This window comes from Solanum pennellii, chromosome 12 (assembly GCF_001406875.1).
Source record: "Solanum pennellii chromosome 12, SPENNV200".
Classification (NCBI taxonomy): domain Eukaryota; kingdom Viridiplantae; phylum Streptophyta; class Magnoliopsida; order Solanales; family Solanaceae; genus Solanum; species Solanum pennellii.
In genome coordinates this window covers 32,455,638-32,479,338 of record NC_028648.1, presented here as the reverse complement: position 1 = coordinate 32,479,338, position 23,701 = coordinate 32,455,638, and positions in this window count along the sequence as shown.

The following is a 23,701-nucleotide window of genomic DNA, read 5'->3' as shown; positions in this document are numbered from 1 at the left end:
TATGATGTTATTGATATATATTGATGTTTCCAATTAAAATCACTATGAACCCTTAACCTTCTCTAATATGAAGTTTAGCTATAATATGGGTGATTTTATCATGGCTTCATAGTTGTGAATTCATGTGTAGATTGCTTTGGACTATTGATTTATGTATAGATGATGATTGTATGGTTTATAGGTTTCCTTAGTTTGATTAGCATATTGTATATTATTGGCTTACAATTGTGTTCATGACAATTGATATGAGCCTTTGTGAGTTGGTTTGATTGAAATGACTAAGGAATGTTGATGATGATGAAAGAAAGGTGGTAAGTTCACTTGATCTCTCTATATTGTGTAGAATTGAAATAGAATTTCTATTGATAGGTAGGTCAACTTATGGTGGCGGCTCTTATGTGTTGATTATGTGATGAACATGGCCTTGACGACATTATTTATGTAACTTATAGTAGTATCATGCTAGGGATTATATTGAGTGTATAATGTGAAGTTCATTATATGATGTAATGTGATCATATAGAACATGTTATAGCTTATATGATTATGTAAAGTGAAGCATGATGTGATAGATGCATTATTGTGTAGAAATGTGAAGATGTGAAGTGTAGTACTCTTATAATGCTTATGTGATCTTGTATGAATGCTTATATTATGATTCTTGTTTAAGTGGTGGTATGGAAATATAAGAGGTCTAAGAGGTGTTATGTGATAATGTTGTGTATGAATGAGTGAGGTTCAAGCATGTTGGTATTTAATTATTGCATGTGTCTGTGGTGGACTATGATGAGTTCCTATATGTGTTGATATGGTGTCTTTTATGGTAGATTTAGTTTCCCAACTTGGTACTCGTATGATGAATATGTGATATGAGGAATGTGGTGTATCTTAATTTGGTATACCTAAGTCCCTCTTTTTGATGCATGAAAGATATGTGAATACGTGATTCCTTGACTTTGCAGGCTAAAGCACCCTTGTCTTGTATGCGTATATGTATGATTGAAATATGACCTTGAACATGTTTAAGAGGTTCATTAACTTGTAACCTTCAAACTAGAAAGAACCTTATGATATCCTTGAAGTTCAAAGTCGTAATAGTATCCTTCTAGTGTGAATGATGGGCATCGGGATAGGTTTTTCGAATGACATGAAACCATCTCTAACAAATTCATTAAGATATACTTCTTGACCATTTGAGTGGCAGCCCTAGTGGACCAATCCTTGGTATGGTGTAGCTTGGACCTGTACACTTCCTGTGGAAACGACTTGGCTTTTGGTGTTTTGGGAAATTCACCCCAAGTCTTATGAATTGTATGGACGGTTGTTTTAGGTGTATTTGGGTATTTTAAGATTATTAAAATTATTTTACACTCGTTTAGACCCTATAACCTAAGTCAAAACCCTTTCCCTCCCAAATTTTCTCCAAAAACCTCCATGAGAACTCAAGGTGAGGGTTGAGCGTGGATGATGGATTTCAATGGATTCCTTCTTCAATTCATTTTAGGTTACTTCTGCTAAAGTTTTTTTTTTATCTAAGTCTTGTTATCACCTTAGAGACAATTTCAAAGTTATTTGAAAAATATCAAAAATATATAAAAGTCCAATTTCTACTCTAAGTCATGGGTTATTGCATCAAATGTTTTCAAACATTAATATATGATGTTATTGATATATAATTTATGTCTTCCAATTAAATCACTATGAATCCTTGGCATTCTATAATATGAAGTTTATCTATAATATAGGTAATTTTATCATGGCTTCATAGTAGTTAATTCATGTGTAGATTAATTTAGGCTATTGATTTATGCAAATATAATTATTGTATGGTTTATAGGATGCCCTAATTTGATGATATTCATATTGTATATTGTTGGATTGTTGGCTTAGAACTGTGTTCATGGCTAATGGTAAGATCCTTTGTAAGTTGATTTGATTGAAATGACTAAGGAATGTTGATGATGATGAAGAAAAGGTGGTAAGTTTGCTTGATCTCTATATATTGTGTAGAATTTCTATAAAATTTCTGTTGATTCGTAGGTCCTCTTATGGTGGTGGTGCTTATGTATTGATTATGTGATGAACATGCCCTTATTTGCATTATTTATGTAAATTGTAGTAGTATAGTGCTTGGGCTTATATGAGTGTAAATTGTGAAGTTGATTATGTGAAGTAATGTGATCATGTAGAAGATCTTATGGCTTATATGATAATGTAAAGTGAAGTATGATGTGATATATGTGTTATATTGTATAAATGTGAAGATGTGAATTATAGTGCTCTTATAATGCTTATGTTATCTTTGGTAAATGCTTATGTTATGATTCTTCTTTTAAGAGATGGTATGGAATGATAAGAGGTCTAAGAGGTATCATACGTGATATTGTTGTGTATGAACGAATGAGGTTAAAGCATGTTTTTGTTGATGATTACATCTCGCGATGGTAGACTATGTTGATTTCTTATATTTGTTGACGTGGTATCTTATGTGGTAGATTTAAGGTCCCTACTTGGTACTTGAATGGTGAATATGTGATATGAGGAATATAGTGTGTCTTGATTTTGTAGACATAAGTCCCTCTTCATGATGCATGAAATATATGTGAATATGTGATCCCTTGACTTGGTAGACTAAAACACCTTTGTCTTGTATGTGTATGTATAATGGAAATATGACCTTGAATATTGTTAAGATGGTCATTAACTTGGAACCTCCAACCTAGAATGACGATTATGATATCCTCGAAATTCAAAGTTGTAATGGTAACCTTGTCGTGTGAATGATGGACTTAGGGATAGATTTGTTTGAAAAACATGAAACTATCTCTAAGAAAGTCATTTAGCATTCCTTATTGACGATTGAGTTCCAGGCGAAGTGATCCCTTCCTTGGTAAGGTGTATTATAATTATGGTAGAGACTAAAGTATGGTACCTTTACATATGCCCATGTGATTGAACTTACTCTACGAGAACATTGCTAGTACCAAGTATATATTCTCGGGGTGTGGCTCTACTTAAGTTGATACAAGAGTACAAAGAAACACTCGATATTCCTAAACCATGTGATTACATGGGATGTGTCCTATTTCTACCCGAGGCAAGTAGAACACTCTCATCGGAGTAGGGTAGACTCCGGATTCCATGCCTAGCTAGTATGGTCTATGTTATTTAATTTCTATTCTCATCATGTTGGATGCATTTTAGTGTCGGAGAAGTTCTACAACTTTTAGGTACTTGAATGGGACACTATCTATGCATGGAACGAGTCAGTTTTGAAAATTCTAGGATGAGGGTTCCGTAGCCTTTTCCAAGACTAATATGTTAAGTCCTCTAAATATATGGTTTTCTCTAAAAATGGTTTTAAAAGAAAAATCTTGTTTCCCAATGAAGTATGTTTTATAAAAAGGTACTTATCTAAGGTAGCTTTGAGGATTACTTAGGTAAGGTTGAAGAGGGTGTGTGGGCGGTCTCTTCACATTTTACTTAGGTGAGTCTTAGATTAGCCTTAGGTAGGGAGTCTAAATGATTTAAAGTCTTGTGTTATTAAATATGAACTATGTATTATGTGATTTATGGTAATAAATTTACTTTAGGTTGTCTTGAGGATCATCTAGGTGTGTGAAGGGTTTGTACGGGTGGACGCTTCTTATCTCACTTCTGTGGGTCTAAGGATAACCTTTGTGTCACGACCGAAATCTAGACCCCAGAAGCCACCGGCGTCGTTGACCTCATAGAGGCCGCAGACAAGCTACATACGTCATCGTTACTTCTTCTAAGATAATTTTAACGAAAAATTAGAACTTTTTGTTTTCTTATTTCATGTGAAACACATTATAATTAACATCATAGGAGTTCACAATATCTAATATAGAAATAATTAAATGAAAGAAGCAGTTCATAATTGCATTAAACGTATTCTTGCCAAAATGTCACCAATACAAAGTCTTAAATGAAATGGGAAATGAAACATTAGTGGAACATACTCCACTACCTCAAAAATAAATATAAGCTAGAATATAATGGGCAAGCGTCCTCGAAAGCATGAGGCCTACCATGTCCGGATGAATGCTCCATGTCCGGATAGCTTCATTGTCGTATAATAAGCTCTAGCGTCTGCCTGTGCTTGCACCTAAAAGTATAGAGTTGTATGGTATTAGTACACACTTGTTCTATGTATGGGTATATGCAATCACATACCAAGTACATACATGATTAAGAAGAGATCTCTCCTAATGATTTGAATTATGGAAAGTCAAGTCAGTGGACTTGCCAAATTTGGATTGGGAAAGTCAGTGGACTTGCCAAATTTGGATTAGGAAAGTTAGTGGACTTGCAAAATTGGGATTAGGAAATTCATGCCATGAGAGTAACACGCATCATCATAATTATCATTTTACAAGCAACACATAACATATTCCACATATTATATCACGTAGTTCATATCACTCTTTCATATGTCATGAGACCTTGGAATCATGGAGTTGCCATTAGAACTTCCCAAAATGAGGGCTCAATATATGGGACCTCAACTAGGGAGCCTTCATTAACAAACAAAGAGTCTGCTTCATTCATTCTTGCGTAATTCATTTTCATTATTTCATATACTAGTGCATCCACCAATCATACCTAGGATGTAGTTTAAGACTCTCGTCGGGTTCGTTGTGCACTGAACAAGAATAACCTAGTGTTATAACTTAAGTCTAGCTAACCTCTTTAATATTCTATCCTAAAACCTTTAATATTGTTCCTATCATTATGTTCATTCTTTAAGGCTGCCTCATTTTTTCATTGGGAACTTTAACCTTAACCGACATAAATAATGTGAGCATCATAAAATCCAATGTGTAATTCCCACACCGAAAAGAGGTGGAATCACCTGCCAAAGTGAACCAAAACATGCTAGCGTATATAGGGAATTGAACACTTCTATTTCCCTATATTGGAAGAATAGGTTCAAAGACTAGGAGATATAAGGTGACCCATACCCGGCATGCCGGATAGTCTCATCTCGTGAGAGTTACGTGAACCTCCGCCTTTCCCGAAGGAAGGCATCACTGATCATAGCTAGCCAATCGGTGCTCAGTATAAAGTTCCATTATATTAACCTCATAAGTCATGGAAGGTGGCTTCTAGCATTAGGACATCATATCTAATTAGATGATTTCTCATCTCATTATTAGTATTTAGTATGCATTAAGTTCAATACTTTCATTAGAGTGTTCATAGAGACTGGTATATTCATTATCTTAACACTCTCATAGGTGAGTACGTTTTGGTAACATTTACTTAGGCTCATATGAGATTGCTCTCATCTTCCACATTAGCCTCTTATCATATTGTCACCTCATTAATTAACTTTAACATGTTTGCTTTTCATAATTATTTACCCCTTTCACGTGAATGCTTATTTCATCATATGCCAATGCACTTGGCCATTTAGTGTATTTCACACTCTTACTTGACCCTTGTAGGATTACATCATTTTATCACATACATCTTAGGCTCACTTACTTTTAAAAGTATGCTAGACTTATGAGTCCACAAATATAAGCCATGAGGCTTCATTCATAGTTAGTCTGAGTGATTAATGTTATACAAGATTATGTGGTACAAGACTTATGCATCATGTATATATGACAAGATATTTATTTCGATCTTTAGAGGCATCATTCTTAAATATTTACTTACGCATAGCTTATGTGTAAATATGAAATTGAGCAAGGGAACCCAATTTCGAATCCCTTTTACCACACTTAATCTTATTTTAAACTTGATAATTTTATTTTTCAGATTTGGGGGATCCTAGTTTGATCCCCATCAACTCAATAATATTTACTTTCTTTTTCTCCTCTCATTTTTCATTTAAGTCAAGGAGGTTTTGGGTTCAATCCCCCAGAAGCTCATTATTTTTGTTTTAATTTATCTCTTAACTTTCTCACCTATCCAAGAGGTTGAGGGTTCAATCCCCACTCTCCATATTTATTTTCTCCTAACTATCTAATTTATTCAAGAGGTTGGGGGTTCAATCCCCACTCTCCACATTTATTTTTTACATTACTTTTCTCTTTACTCTCTTGTTTAATAGAGAGGTTGTGGGTTCAAATCCCACCCTTCTCATTTCAATTTCCGTTTTAGGCTTATGAGAGTTGACTTAGGGCACTCGCGTTCGAATCCCGTGTGCCTCACATATTTTTATGTTAATTAAATAAAATATACCTTAGTGAAATATTATAATTTTAAGTCAAGGTCACCCAAGTTCGATTCCCCTTAACCCCATTTCCTCATTTATTTGTTTAATGATTCTTTTGTGTGAGGTTTCAGTTTCAATCCCTAGCGACCTCACCTATTTCATACTTATTTAAAATTTCAGATTTCTTCATCCTTGTTTGGCCAAAACCAGCTTATAAAATGGTGGATATTTGGTCATGTCTTTCAACTCCTTTTTATCAACATTTATACATTAGTTCTTCGGGTAATTCATGGATCATTTAGTATGTTTCTATGTGTAGTTTCCTAGTTACATTTAGCTAAGAGTTTTTCCACTCTAATAAGCCATATTACACCTCATATAAACATGATTTATACAAGTTTGTGCACATCAAATACCACCATAAAACATGTCATTTTCGATCTTCAAACAAATAGTATATGTCACGGCTTACATATTGCACACACATAATTTTTCACAATTCTGAGCACTGTTTCATGAACATATTCATCACCAACATCACATTACACGCCTAATTTACCAGCTGATATACCAACCTATGATCATTGGGATCTAGTGATAGGGAACATGTATAACCCTACTTTTCGAAGTAGATTCGACTGAGACTTAAGGGTCTCTTGGGAAAGGTAGTAAGAGTAAGAAAACCCATACCTTATTTCATTCAACCCTAGAACCTGATGCCCAAAGACCTTCTCCAAACTAACGTCCAAGACTCCCAACCTCAACACAAAACTCAACGGGAAACCCTTTCTTTTGCCTCACGTTCTTGGTTAATGTTTTGTATATGTTTTTAATATGAAAGATCTTCAAGTGTGAAGAACTTTTGTGTTCTTTTCAGTTATTTTATTTTTAAAGGTAGAGAGAACGTGTAATGAAATTGAGACACCTTAATCATTACTTAGCATATCCATTTTTAAGGTAGTTGGCTTGGATTTCACAAGGGTTTAGAGGTCAGGTTCTATGCGCATCAATTCGTGTGAACCCGTTCTAATCGTAGTTATTATAGACACATTAAGCATTACTTAGCATATCGATTTTCTAAGGTTGTTACATATACCTCCCTTTGGAACATTCGTCACCTAATGACACTACTAATTATCTAGTGGAATGCCAGTCAGATCATAACATAGTTATTATACACAATCAAGCAATTACAACAAAGAATAGAGAGATAAGGAAACTTAGGCTTCAGAGTAGGAAGTCTAACCTCAAGAGCTGAAAAGATGAAGGTAGCGGGATGTCATATTGGCCTCGGCCTCCCATGTAGACCCCTTTACAAGATGATTCCTCCACAACACCTTCACTGTGGCAATGTCCTTGTTCCTCTGCCGCTTGATTAGTCTATCTAAAATCTCAATAGTTACGTCCTCATAGGACAAGTCTTCATCGACCCCAAAACCATCAACAGGTAGAATCAATGTTGGATCACCGAGGCACTTATTTAACATAGAAACATGAAACACTGGATGAACAGAAGCTAGCTCCGCAGGCAATGCCAACTCATAGGCCACCTCACCAACATGCTCTAGGATCTCATATGGCACAATATACCTCGGACTAAACTTCCCCTTCCTACCAAACCTCATCACCCACTTCATAGTTGATATCTTCAAATAGACCTAGTCACCTAAATCAAACTCTAAGGGTCATTTCTGTTGTCTGCGTAAGCAATAGCCATCCTATCCCTAATCACCCTGACGTTCTCTAATGACTCATGAATGACATCTAGACCTAAAATGGATGACTCTCCAACCTCGAACCACCCAACTGGAGACCTACACCTTTTACCATACAGTGCCTTAAACAGTGCCATCCTAATGCTGGAGTAATATCTATTATTATACGAGAACTCAATAAAAGGTAGATGGTCGTCCAACTACCCCTTAAGTCAATCACACATGCCCTCAACATATCCTCTAATGTCTGAATGGTGCGCTCTGCCTACCCATTAGTATTAAAAATGAAAGGCAGTACTAAGCTTCACCTATGTGCCTAAGCTCTTTTGGAAGGATCTCCAGAAATGTGAAGTGAAACAAGCTCCTCTATTTGAAATGATAGAGAAAGGAATCCAATGCCATCTCACAATATCATCAATGTAAGGTCTCGCATAATTCTCGGCTCTGTAAGTATATTTTTTAGAGATAAAGTGGGCAGACATAGTAATCCTATCCATAATAATCCATACGGAGTCATGCTGTCTCCTAGTCTTCGGTAGACCAACCACAAAGTCCATATTAATAGCCTTCCACTTCAAAGTCAGAACCTCGATCATCTGAGTAAGACCGCCAGGCTTAAGATGTTCATCCTTAACCTGTTGACAATTAGGACACTTGGCCACATATTCAGCAATGTCCTTGTTCATGCCATACCACCAATAGATCTTCTTAAGATCATGATACATCTTGGTGGAACCTGGATGTATCGAATATTTGGAACTGTGGGCCTCTGCAAAAATCTTTTTCCGCAAATAAAACACACCTGGTACACAAAGCCTATCCTGGTACCTAAGTATGCCGTCACCTCCCAAACAAAAAGACTCATTCATCTTTACCAAGATTGAGTCCTTCAACTCCATCAACACCGGATAAAGATGTTGACTCTTCTTGAATTCAATTATAAAGGATAATTCAGAACTAGGATGAACTAAAACACCCCCACTAGTAGAGTCAACCAACCGAACACCCTGTGGAAAGTCTGTGTACATCTTTCACCAAATCCTTATTCTCATCCTCAACGTAGGATGTACTTCCCATGCTCATCCTGCTCAAAGCATCAGCTATAACATTAGCCTTACCCGGATGGTAGTGGACATTCACGTCATAGTCCCTCAACAACTCCAACCACTTCCGTCGACGTAGATTCAACTCCTTATGTGTGAACACGTACTGGAGATTTTTGTGGTATGTGAACACATCAACATGCCCTCCATACAAGTAGTGCCTCCACAGTTTCAATGCAAACATCGCAGATACCAACTCCAGGTCATGACTAGGATAATTTATTTCATGAACCTTGAGCCGCTTGGACGCATAAGCTATCCCCTTACCACCCTGCATAAGAACACAACCCAAACCAACCCTAGATGCATCACAATAAACAGAGTAATTCTCTCCACACTTAGGCAAGGTAAGCACCGGGGCTGAAGTAAGTCTGTCCATGAGCTCCTGGAAACTCTTATAACAAGTCTCCGCCCATTAAAACTTGGCTTTCTTTTTCGTCAAAGATGTGAGTGGGGAGGAAATAGAAGAAAAACCCTCCACGAACCTATGATAATAACCAGCAAATCCCAAGAAGCTACGAACATCTGTGGGAGTAAGAGGTTTCGACCAATTCTTAAAAGCATCAGTCTTCCTGGGGTCTACCTCCACACCTTTGTCGGACACAACAAGTCCAAGGAGGGTCACTGATCTAAGCCATAATTCACACTTGTTAAATTTGGCATACAACTGATGTTGTCCAGGTACCTACAAGGTTAGTATAAAATGTTGTTCATGCTCTTCCTCGGTCTTAGAGTAGATGAGAATGTCAACAATGAATACTATGAAGAAAGAGTCAAGGTATTCACGGAAGACTTTGTTCATGAGATCCATAAATGCAGTAGGTGCATTAGTGAGACAAAACGACACAACTAGAAACTCATAATGATCATAACGGGTACGACATGTCGTCTTTGAAACATCTTCATCCCTAACCCTAAGTTGATGGTACCCTGAACGAAGATCAATCTTCGAAAAGAAACTAGACCTTTGGAGTTGGTCAAACAAGTCATTTATTCTTGGAAGTGGAAACTTAGTCTTGATAGTGACTTTGTTGAGCTGCTGATAATCAATACACATTCTAAGGTTTCCATCATTCTTTTGTACAAACAACACTGGAGCGCCCCAAGAGGATATGCTCGGCTGAATGAAACCCTTATCTGGGAGATCTTTTTACTACAGCTTCAACTCTTTTAGTTCAGCTGGAGTCATTCTATAAGGAGGAAGTGAAATATGTTTGATATCGGGTTTTATGTCGATATTAAAGTCAATCACTCGAGGGGAAGGAACTCTAAGCAAATCATCAGGAAAGACATCTTGGAACTCATTCACTACAGGCACTGATTCCATTGAAGGATTGTCATGATCTAAATCATTAACACTCACAAGATGACACAATAATCCTTTTGACACCATTTTATTGGCCTTAAGGTTAGAAATCATAGAATTAGGACGACTCAAATTGTACCCCTCCCAGACCATCTCTACTTCATTATGGAAACAAAATCTCACAACCCTACTACGACAATCCATACAAGCATAACAACTATGAAGTCATTCCATGCCAACAATAACATCAAAATCGTCATTGGTAACACAACCAAGTATGCACACATAGTCTTACCACATACAACTATTAGGCGATCATTGTATACTATATATGTTCTTACATTATCTCCTAAATGTGTACTAACCACTATAGGATCATGCAAAACTTTAGGCAATATCTCAAAAGTGAGGGCAAGCAAAAGAGTTACAAAGGAAAACGTAGACCCTGGATCAAGTAAGGAATAAACAGAAGTTGAGAATACTTGCAGCATACCTGTGACCACATCAGCGGACTTCTCCTGCTCCTCTCTTCCTTTCAGGGTGTAGAAACTCTTCCTCTAAAGAGGCTCGGCTGCTGCAGCACCCTGTGGATTAGGCCTAGGATGAGCATTACCTCGAACCTGATCCCTGTTTTGTGTGCAGTCCTTGACCATGTGCCCGTTCTTTCCACAACCGAAGCAGGCATTAGTGCTATGTCTTCACTCACCATTGTGAGCACGACCACACTTGGTATTGTCCTTTTTGGGACGCTGCACAACACCTCCATTTCTTTTTCTTGGTCTCGGGTCTTCCTCCCTAGGTGTTGCACTCCTCTGAAAGTTAGAGTTTCCCAAACTCTGATGCCCCTTTTTGAATCTGGGATGATCACGAACGCCGAAGTTGTTCCTGTTTCCACCATTACTAGAACCTGCCTGATAAGAAGGTTTAGTACACCTAACATCACGGACGCCCCTCTACTTCTGGCTGTCCTGTACCTGCTGGACATGCACCATCAACCAAGAGAGGTACATGTTATCGTGGAGCATCGCAACCTGACACTCCTCCTCCAGATCTCCGGTGATTCCTGTGAGGAACCAGCTCCTCTCATCCATGTTGTTAGACATAAGGGAAGTGGAATACCCGGAAAGTTTAACAAACTTTAGGGAATACTCCCTGTCTGTCATAGATCCCTGCTTAAGGTTGATAAATTCCTCAACCTTGGACTCCCTCATCTCCTTGGGAAAGAACCTCTTCAGGAAGGCAATCCTAAACATCTCCCAAGTTACCGGAACTCTGCCCAAAGTTCAGCTATCCTGCCACATCTTGCACCAAGACTGTGCAACATTCTTGAGCTGATAGGAAGCCATCTCAGTATCTGTGGCTCCCATGGACACTAAGATATTATGTACCTCATCCATAAACTCTTAGGGATCCTCTGAAGTCTTGGATCATATGAAAATCGAAGAATTTATCCTCGTAAAATCCCGGAGTCTGTCTGCCATACTACGTATGGATGGGTTCTCCCGCTGAACATCATATCGGTTGGCCTGGGCTGTCATAGTCTGGGCCTACATAGTGATATCTTGAGCCATCTGAGCCAAAGTGGTCTGCACCTCCGCATAATTCAACCCAGATGGGTTAATTGGCATGGCCACTCCTTCAGCTGGAGGTTGGGGTGGAATTATGTTACGCCCATCAGCTACTCCTCCTCTCCTCTGACCAATATTCCTTCTAGTTTTTATTTTCACTAAACAATATGAATTGGTTCTACACACACTAATAAGTCCAATAAATGAGACATTTTAAAAGGCACGATAAGATCATAAAAAGGGAATTTTTTCCTACGCATCATGCAGTCTCTAATTCAGGATACTGGTGCACTTCACTACCATGACTTAGAAACTACTCAATTGGTTGATGTGAACTTACTATTCCACGAATTTAACCTAGGGCCCTGATACAAATTTTGTCACGACCGGAATCTAGACCGCAGACAAGATTAGCGTCGTTGACCTCTTAAAGGTCGCAGACAAGCCTACATACGTCATCATTACTTCATCTAGGTTAATTTTAGAAGAAAATTTGAACTTTTTTTTCTTATTTCGTGTGAAACCCATTATACTTAACATCATACGCGTTCACAAATCAACCATGTAATATAGAAATAATCAATTGAAAGAAGTAGTTTATATTTGCATTAAATGTATCCTTTCCAAAATGGCACCAATACAAAGTCTGAAATGAAATGGAAAATGAAACATTAGTGGAATATACTCAACTAACTAAAACCCATATCTAGTTTAGAATATAATAGGCAAGCGCCCTCGAAAGCAAGAGGTCCTACCAAGTCCGGATGAAGGCTCCACGTGCAGATAAATTCAACGTCGTATCGTAAGCTATAGTGTTCGCCTGCACCTGCACCTGCACCTAAAAGTATAGAATTGTATGGAATTAGTACACACTTGTACTAAGTATAGGTATATGCAAGCATACACTACGTACATGCATGACTAAGAAGATCTCTATCCTAATGATATAAATTGTGGATCTTCAAGTCAGTGGACATGCCAAATTTGGATTAGGAAAGACGGTGGACTTGCCAAATTTTGTTTAGGAAAGGTAGTGGAATTGCAAAATTTGGATTAGTAAAGTCATGCCATAAGAGTAACATGGATCATCATACTCATCATTTTACAAGCAACACATAACATATTGCACATATTTTATCACGTAGTTTATACCATTCATTGATATGTCATGAGACCTTGAAATCATGGACTTGAAATTAGGACTTCCTAAAATGAGGGCTCAAAATATGGGACCTCAACTAGGGAGCCTTCTTTAACAAACACAGAGTCTGCTTTATTCATTCATGCGTACTTCATTTTCATTCTTTCATATACTAGTGCAGCCACCAGTCATACCTAGAATATAGTTTAAGACTCTTATCTGGTTTGCTATGCAATGACCAAGAATAACCTTCTGTTATTACTTAGGTCTAACTCATCTCTTGATTATCCTATCCTAACACCTTTGGTATGGTTCAATTCATTATGTGCATTCTTTGAGGTTGGCCTCATTCTTTATTTGGGAACTTTAACCTTAACCGACATAGATCCTGGGAACATCATAAAATCCAGTGTGTAGTTCCCACACCGAAAAGAGGTGGAATCACCTACCAAAGTGAACCAAAACATGAAAGCGTATATAGGGAATTGAACCCTTCTAGATCCCTATATTTGAAGTATAGTTTCAAAGACTAGGAGATATAAGGAGACACATACCCGGCATGCCGAATAGTCTCATCTCATGAAAGTTACGTGAACCTCCGCCCTTCACGAAAAAAGGCATCACCGCTCATAGCTAGACTATCGGTGCTCAGTATAAAGTTCCATTACGATCAACTCATACATCATGGAAGCTGGCTTCTATCATTAGGACCTTATAGCTCATTAGATGATTTCTCTTCTCATTATTAGTATTAAGTATGCATTAAGTTCAATACTTTCATTAGAGTGTTCATAGAGATTGGTCTCATCATTAGCTTTATACTCTCATAGATGAGTACGTTTTGGTAACATTTACTTAGGCTCATTTGAGATTGCTCTCATATTTCACATTAGCCTCTTATCATATTGTCACCTCATTCATTAACTTTAACATGTTTGCTTTTCATAATTACTCACCCCTTCACGTGAATGCTCATTTCATTATATGCCATTGCACTTGGCTATTTAGTGTATTTCACACTTTTACTTGACCCTTCTAGGGTTACATCATTTTATCACATACATTTTAGGCTCACTTACTTTTAAACGTATGCTAGAATTATGAGTCCACACATATAAGCCATGAGGCTTCATTCATAGTTTGTCTGAGTGATTCATGTTTACCCATGATTATTGGTATAAGACATATGCATCTTGTAGATATGACAAGATATTTATTTTGATCTTTAGAGGCATCATTCATTAAATATTTACTTACGCATAGCTTATGTGTCAATACGAAATTGGGCAACGGAAGTTGATTTCGAATTCCTTTGACCATACTTAATCTTATATTAAACTTGATAATTGTATTTTTCAGATTCGGGGGACACTAGTTTGATCCCCATCAACTCCGTAATATTTCCTTTATTTTTCTCCGCTCATTGTTCATTTATGTCAAGGAGGTTGTGGTTTCAATCCCCCACAAGCTCATTATTTATGTTTTAATTTATATCTTAACTTTCTCACCTATCCAAACGGTTAACTTTCTCACCTATCCAACAGGTTGAGGGTTCAATCCTCACTCTCCACATTTATTTTCTCCTTTATTTTTCTCCTAACTGTATATTTCATTCAAGAGGTCGGGGGTTCAATTCCCACTGTCCACATTTAATTTTTCTACATTATTTTTCTCTTTACTCTCTTGTTGAATCGAGAGGTTGTGTGTTTAAATTTCACCCCTCTCATTTCTTTATTCCAATTTTAGGCTTATGAGAGTCGACTTAGGGCGTTCAGGTTTGAATCCCGTGTGCCTCACTTATTTTTAAGTTAATTAATTAAAATATGCCTTAGTGAAATATTATCATTTCAAGTCAAGGTCACCCAAGTTCGATTCCCCTTAACCACATTTCCTCATTTATTTGTTAAATTATTTTTTGTTTGAGGTTTCGTTTTCAATCCCTAGCGACCTCACCTATTTCATACTTATTTAAAATTTCAGATTTGTTCATCCTTGTTTGGCCGAAACCAATCTTATAAAATGCTGGATATTTGGTCATGTCTTTCAACTCCTTTTTTATCAACATTTATACATTAGTTCTTAGGGTAATTCATGGATCATTTAGTATGTTTTTATGTGTAGTTTCGTAGTTACATTTAGCTAAGAGTTTTTCCTCTCCAATCTGCCATATTACACCTCATATGAACATGATTAATTCTAGTTTGTGCACATCAAATACAACCATAAAACAAGTCATTTTTGAACTTAAACAAACAGTATATGTCACGGTTTACATATTGCACACAAATAATTTTCACATAATTTCAAAAGACATAAATTATCAGTCATACAATTTCGAGAACTGTTTCATGAACATATTCATCACAAATATCACATTACACGCCTAATCTACCAGCAGATGTACCAACCTAAGATCATTGGGAGCTAGTGACAGGGAACATGTAATGGGGAATAACCCTACTTTTCGGAGTAGATTCGTCTGAGACTTAAGGGTCTCTTGGGAAAGGGAGCAAGAGTAAGAAAACCCATACCTTATTTCATGTCGTTCAACCATTGAACCTTATGCCCAAAGACTTTCTCCAAACTCACATCCAAGTCTCCAAACCTTAACACAAAACTCAACGGAAAACCCTTCCTTTTGCCTTACACTTTTGGTTAACGTTTTGTATATGTTTTTAACCTGAAAGTTCTTCAAGTGTGAAGAACTTTTGTCTGCTTTTTAGTTATTGTATTTTTGTTAGGTAGAGATAAAATGTAAAGAAATTGAAAGATATTCGTGGGAGAGAGTTAAACATGAAAGAAAGTTGTAAGAGGTGAAGTAGGCTAGACTTAGTCAACTAGGACTCTTATGCATGACTTAGTCAAATAAAATATCTTAATTAATAAATAATATTTAACAGTTAAAATATGATTTTCCTTATTCCTAAATTAGCTATTAAATATTAATTAATTAAATTAATTTATTAATTTAAATAAAACAAATTAGATAATGGCTCCCACCTTGGTTCGAACCCGGGTGGAGAATGATTTTGCTAAAAAGGCAATTTCGGCCCTCTCTACCCAAAATACCCATCCACCTTATTAATTTAATAATTAATTACATATTAAGGGTATTTACGATACTACCCTTACTGTAGAAAAAGACCATTTTACCCCTAGACCCTCAAAACTTAAGATTTCCCCTTTATAAGTCCGGTAAAGACTCATCCAAGTAAATCTTCATATTTGGGAGCCCTACATGGCTGGACCCAACCTTTCCTAGCTCAAATAACTCCCCAAGTTAGTTGGCTTGTATGTATTAAGAGTTCAAACGTCTAGTTCTACGCGCATCAATCCGTGTTAACCCGGTCTAATCGTAGGCATTCTAGACACATTACGCATTACTTAGCATATTTCCTTCTTTTTTTTAGCATTGTTACACTTTAATAGGGGATCTATGTTAATATGCTTATATGATTGATGTTACTTAAATATATCTTATATGTGATTGTTGACTTGTAATACGTCTCTTAAACTCTTTTATGAAGGTTTTATCAATATATCATGAAAGCATATTTCCATACTAAAGTGTATGTTATTGGATGTGTTGATATGCAATGAAGGATGGATAGGTTTATAAGGGTTGAAGATGAAGTATTGTGAGTCTTTATTGATTCGAGGATAAAATCAAGATGTTCCTCTATTTCTTTAGTCTTTATTTTAAGTCTTGTATGGACTTAGTCCCAAGTGTTGTACATTCAAAGTATTAGATGGTTTAATTAGACATTGTAAAGGTTGTTGTCTTAAAGAAGTATTCCGCTTCCATGTTAATTAAAGTATTCTTCATTTATGAAGAAAGTTCTAAATTCTTGCTTATTTTTTTTGAGCATAGTATGCGAAAATAGGAATTGATAGATGTAGTTCTTTTTGCTTCAATTGCATGAGGTTGTTTGATGTCTTTTATGTTTATTGGTGTTACTCCTAGATATGTGTATGGTTTATGATTTGTTATTCTTGAGTGTGAGTTGTATGCTTTGGTTGTTGTCTCTTGGGAATGAGAAGTGTCATTCAAGGACGAATGATCCCAAGTGGGGGACAATGTAAAACCTTAAAAATGAATTAGCCTTATCGAGAGCTTAACTGTCTTTAATGGATGTTAATTATATTAATTAATGTTTATAATGTTTTGAAGTTTTACCGGTTTATTTCGAAGTCAAACGTCAAGGAACGACCAAGTTGTTTAACGACTAGTCTCTACGTGCTTGCATGTGTTCTAGTGCGCCTTTGCATGTTTCGTGACAATGTGTGTGTTGAAATTTATACGAAAAGTTCATAAGTCCTAGACTTTCACGTTTAGGTGTTTATTGTCTAGGTACAACTCCACATAGGACTCACTAGGGGGACTAGAGGAGGACCCCAACTCAAGGCATGAAACTTCTTGGCAGTGGCAATTAATGACCCCTAAATGATGGCTGGTCGACTTGTGCGTCGATTGATCATGCAACCCTGCAAGTTTGGAAGCTGAAGACCAAGAATACGAAGCCCCATCGATATGAAGTCGATCACATAAAGGTACATCATTTGTAGGCACGTAGCTTAGACCTGCACACTTGCTTTAGACACGACTTGGCTTAGGATGTAGGGGGAAATTCACCCTAAGTCATATAAATTGTACGGACGGTTGTTTTAGGTCTATTTGTGTATTTTAAGAGTATTAAAATTAATTGACTCTCATTTAGACCCTAACACCTAAGTCAAAACCTTTCCTACCTAAATTCTCTCAAAAAAACTCCGTGAGAGTTCAAGGTAACAATAGAGCTTGGAGGATGGATTTCAATGGAGTTATGCTTCAATTCCCTTTGTGTTACTTTTAATATGGTATTAGTGTTATTTATCTAAGGCTTTCTATCACCTTAGATACAATTTCAATGTTATTTCAGAGATTTCAAAAAGATGAAAGAGTTCTATTTCTACTCTAAGTCATGGGTTTTTCCATGAAACATTTTCAAACATTGAGATATCACGTTATTGATAAATAATTGATGTTTCCTAATGAAAATATCTATGAACCGTTGACCTTCTCTAATCTGTAACTTTGGCTATAATATTGGTGATTTGATTATGGCTTAATGGTAGTGAATTCATATGTAGATTGATTTGGGCGATCGATTTATGTATAGATCATGATTGTATGGCTTTTAGCCTGCCTTAATTTGATTATATCCATATTGTATATTGTTGGATTGATTATTTAGAGTTGTGTTCATGAATATTAGTAAGAGCCTTTAAGAGTTGATTTGATTGAAATGGCTAAGAAATGTTGATGATGATGATGGAGAGGTGGTAGGTTTACTTGATCTCTATATATTGTGTAGAATTGATATAGAATTTTGATTGACTAGTAGGTCCACTTATGGTGGTGGGAATTATGTATTGATTATGTGATGAACATGGCCTTGTCGGTATTATTTATGTAAATTGTAGTAGTATTATGCTAGGGATTATATGAGTGTATAATATGAAATTTATTATATGAAGTAATGTGATCATGTAGAAGATGTTATGACTTATATAATTGTGTAAAGTGAAGTATGATGTGATATATGTTATTTAGTAGAAATATGAAGATTTGAAGTGTAGTACTCTTCTAATGTTTATGTTATCTTGTATGAATGCTTATGTTAATATTTTTCTTTTAAGTGATGGTATGGAATGATAAGAGGTCTAAGAGGTGTCGTATGTGATAATGTTGTATATGAACGAGTGAGGATAAATCATGTTGTTCTTAAATGATTACATGTCGCTATGGTAGACTACGATGAGTTCCAATATGTGTTGATGTGGTATCTTGTATGGTAGACTTAATGTCCCTATTTTTGTACTTGAATAATGAATATATGATATTAGGAATGTAGTGTGTCTTGATTTGGTAGACCTAAGTCCCTCTTCTTGATGCATGAAAGATATGTTAATAGTTGATCCCTTAACTTGGTAGGCTAAAGCACCGTTGTCTTCGCTGTGTATTTATGATTGAAATATTACGCTGTTCATGGTTAAGAGGGTCTTTTACTTCAAAACTTAAAACAAGAAAGAAGGTTGTGACATCCTTGTAGTTGAAAGTCGTAACGGTATCCTTGTCGTGTGAATGATGGACTTAGGGATAGGTTAAATGGAAATGCATGAAACTATCTCTAAGAAAGTCGTTTTCTATCCTTATTTACCATTGAGTGGCTGCCCTAGTGGACACATCCTTTGTAGAGTGTACTATGTTTATTTTAGGGACTAAAGTATGTACCTTTCCACATTCCCTTATGATTGAACTTACTATATGAGAACCTTGCTAGCACCATGTCAATATGCTTGGGGATTGACTCTACTTAAGTTGAGACTAGAGTAAAAAGAAACCCTTAATATTCCTTAATCATGTGCCTACAGGGGATGTGTCCTAGTTCTACGCTAGGCAAGTAGAACACCCTCCATCGGAGTAGGGTAGGCTCTAGATTCCATGCCTACATAGTATGGTCTATGTCTTTTAATGCCTATTCTCATCGTGTGGGATGTATTCTAGCGTTGGCGAAGTTCTACAACGTGTAGCTAATGGAGTGGAACGCTATGTATACGTGGAAGCAGTAGGCTCTAAATATGCTAGGATGAGGGTTCCCTAGGTCATTCCAAGACCAATATGTTAATTCCTCTAAATGTATGTTTTTCTCTCAAAATTGTTTTAAATGAAAACTATGGTTTCCTAATGAAGTATGTTTTATAAAAAGGTACTTATCTAGGGTAGCTTTTAGGATTTCTTAGGTAGGATTAAAGAGGGTGTATATGCGTTGTCTTGCTGTTATATAAAACAATTACTTATCTAGGGTATATTTAAGATGTCATAGGTAGGATTGAAGAGGGTGTATGTACGGTACTTCATATTTTTCTTAGGTGAGTCTTATAGTAGGCATAAATAGGGAGTCTTAATGATGTAAAGTCTTGTGTTATTGAATATGAAGTATGTGTTATGTGATTTATGGGAATAACTTTACTTTAGGTACTCTCACGATCATCTAGGTGTGTTTGGAAGAGTTGTATGGGCGAGCACTTCATATCTTACTGAGATGGGTCTAAGGATAACCTTTAGTAGAGGGTCTATGTGAATTTTCTGGGTTTATTCTTATTGTTGAAGTAAGTTCATGATTTTTTCCTTAAAAATTATGAATTGTCATCTTGCTTGCATGGGTAACTAAATCCACAACTAGATGATGGGAACCATGTTTAATTAACAAAGTAAACCTCGCAAATAAAAAATTCTCAAATAGGTTCTTGCATGCATTGATAATTAATTCGCTTAGAAGTCTTCTTTTAGTAGTAACTAATGTTAGAACTCGTCTTGTTGCTACTTGACGGACCAAGGAGGTATTTATCAGAAAAGAAATATCAACATAGATTTAGTGGGGTACTATATAATAGGCTAGTGTTGATTGGTGCGAAGTAATAACTAAGTCATACATTGGTTATGATGTCTAATATAAAGTAAGAGTAAGGGTAATGAAATTATACACACGTAGCCGGACCAAGGTACCGGGTAAAATTCTCTAGATGTCAAACCAAGGATTTAGAGAACATAACTTACCACTTTAAATGCAAAATACTAGGAAAGAAATGTTATTTCGAGGGATACAACGATATGAACCTATTAGGAATACATATACCCTAGTTACACTCACAACATGATAAAAAACTCACTTTTTACTTTCGTTCAATTATTAACTTAGAAGTGTTTAAGAAATTTATTTAACAAACCCTCCCCCCCTTTAATTACCAGTTTTCAGAAAATCATTGGCTAAATAGACATAATTGTATATTGAAGTTAAGTCTAAACAATTTTCTCGTGGGATCGATCCCAACCTACTAGTTGGGTTCTTTACTTGATTATGACCGCTTATACTTCTTTAAGGAGGCGTAATTTGAGTGTATCAAATATTTTGCCCCTCTACTGAGAAATTTTGCTTTTAGATTAACTTTAAACACATTATTGATATTTAGTCAACAATTTTCTAATTTTACTTTTTCTTTTTGTTTATATTTCTTTAAGATCTATCATTAGTGTATGACAAGAACTCAAAGCCTAGGAGAAGCACTTGTTTTCTTCAATCCCTAACTTAATCGTACATTGGGAAGAATGGAAAATCAACAGAACCAGCAAATCTAGATGATGAGGCATTTTGTGAACCTCCATTACCAGTTGAGTCAGACAATTAAGTTAATGTTGAAAATCAACAAGAGAATGCTTTGAGAATGCAGCCCTCAGCACCATGACCTCACGATTACTATAGGGGACAACATTAACATTGCTAATAGTGATGGACCTCACTGCGTGGGGGTTATTCTCGGGACTGCATCAGAGGACCCTCATTCTCACATAGCCAAACTAAGGTCTGTGTGTAAGAGTTCTGTGGGTAGGCCAGACTTGCATATGAATGTCATTTGGTTGCGAGTGTTTCCTCTATCATTGACAGGAGATGCCGCCATATTTTTTACTGCGTATCCCTACTACTCAATTTATACTTGGTATCATTTCAGAGATGTGTCCTTAACAAGGTATACCCAGTGTCCAAGAAGCTCAACCATTAAGATAAAGTGAACAACTTTGTGGTACTACCTGGGGAGTCGATGAGTACCTCTTGGGATAGATTTACTATATTTGTGACAGGCATCCAAAACCACCTCATTGATGATGATTCGTTGAAGTAGTACTTCTATCAGGGTCATGATGATAACAATAAGGCAGTATTCGATACTAATGCAGGGGGTTCCTATGGACAATGCATATATGCAGATATCGCAGTGAAGTTGGAGATCATATCTTGCAACGACAAGGCTTGGAACACTAGAAAGTCACACACTGGGAAAAACACCTTTACAGTACTAGCTACAAACAGCCCAACAATAGATGAGATGCATGAAGAATTGTCATAGATGAGAACTAAGCTAGGGTTGGTTTTGAAACATGTGAGCGGAGGTGCAGAAAAGGTAAATGCAACGAACTACTTATCTAAACCACCACAGCCGGTAGATTAGTACTACTATGAAGAAGATGCATCTGGAGTGAATGAGCAGACCGGGGTTTCCGACCAAATGCCCAAGACTCCAATCAGGAGAATTGGCACCAAGGTCAACAAAATCAAGGTCGGAATTATTGTAACTACAATTGAGAGGGTCGATACGTTCGAGATGGAAACTATAAACGCGACAAAAACTTCAACCAGTGTAACTATTGTAATAGGAATGATCAAAATGGTCCCTATATTCCCCCATGAAATTGAGAAGTTTCTCCTAGGGACGGTAGAGGTAGTATGGCACGAGTTGAAGATATTCTAAAAAGATGATGAGGATATTTGACACTAGTGATGAGCATGCCAAGGAGATAAGAGGTGATTTATCTATTATTTTGTAAAAGGTGGATGTACATGCGATTTCGATCAAGCATCTTGAGTTATAGATGGTTTAATTGTCTATAACTGTGAACCCACGCCAACCTAGCACTCTTCCTAGCAACACCATCCAAAATCCTAAAAATGATGGGCATTACATTGTGGTCACTACTTGAGGGGGTAAGCAAACCATTAATTTACCTATGTATGTGGTAGAAGGTGATATAACAAAATAAAAAGAGGTTGTAGAGACTACTGGAGAGTTGGTGGAAAATACGGTGATAGAAGCAAAGGTGTCTTAGAAAGTTGTCCCCGTTGCTAGAACTCCACCACCATTCCCTCACAGAATAGTGAAAAAGAATGAGGATGGTAAATACAAGTAATTTATCAGTATGCTAAAACAACTTTCCATCAATGTCCCTTTGATAGAAGCCTTGGAACAAAAGCCTGTTATGATAAGTTTATGAAGGATATGGTGACATAAATGAGATCGGTGAGTTTTGAGGATGATGAATGAATGTCTAATTGTAGTGCTATTTCTACAAGGTGTTTTGTGTAGAAAAAGGAAGATCATGATGCTCCATTCCATGTACAATTGGGTTGCTACAATTTGCTAAAGCCCTATGTGATCTTGGTGCAATCATAAACCTGATGCCTCTTTCCATTTATAAGAAGTTAGGCTTGGTGACCCAAAGCCTACTACCATGCGATAACAGATGGACGATCGAATAGTGAAGATGCCAATTGGTATACTATATGATGTGCTTGTGAAAGTTGAGTCATTTATATTTTCGGCCGATTTTGTGCTTCTTGAAAATGAGGTTGATTCTGAGGTTCACATTGTTCTAGGGAGGACATTCCTTGCAACCGGGCGTGCATTGGTTTATATGGAAAAAGGGTAGGTGAAGTTTAGGTTGAATAATGAAGAAGAAACTTTCAACATCTCTATGTCCATGAAGCATAGTGTTGAGCTCCAAATGGTATCTGCTATATCCTACAAGGTTGAGAGTATATCCTAGTTACAAATTGAAAAGCGACTAGGCGTTGAGGCCCTAGCGGTAGTGATTATGAATTTTGAGAGTGATGGCATTGAAAATTATGGGTCCCTAGTGGTTGTACATGAACGAAATGAATATTGGTCAAAACCAAAGAAATTGGAGTTAGATATGAAGCATCACAAGTCTACACCCGCGAAATCGTGTATTGAGGAGGTTAAAAAATTACAGCATAAGGCTCTACCACCTCATATGAGGTATGTGTTCTTGGGTAAAGATGAC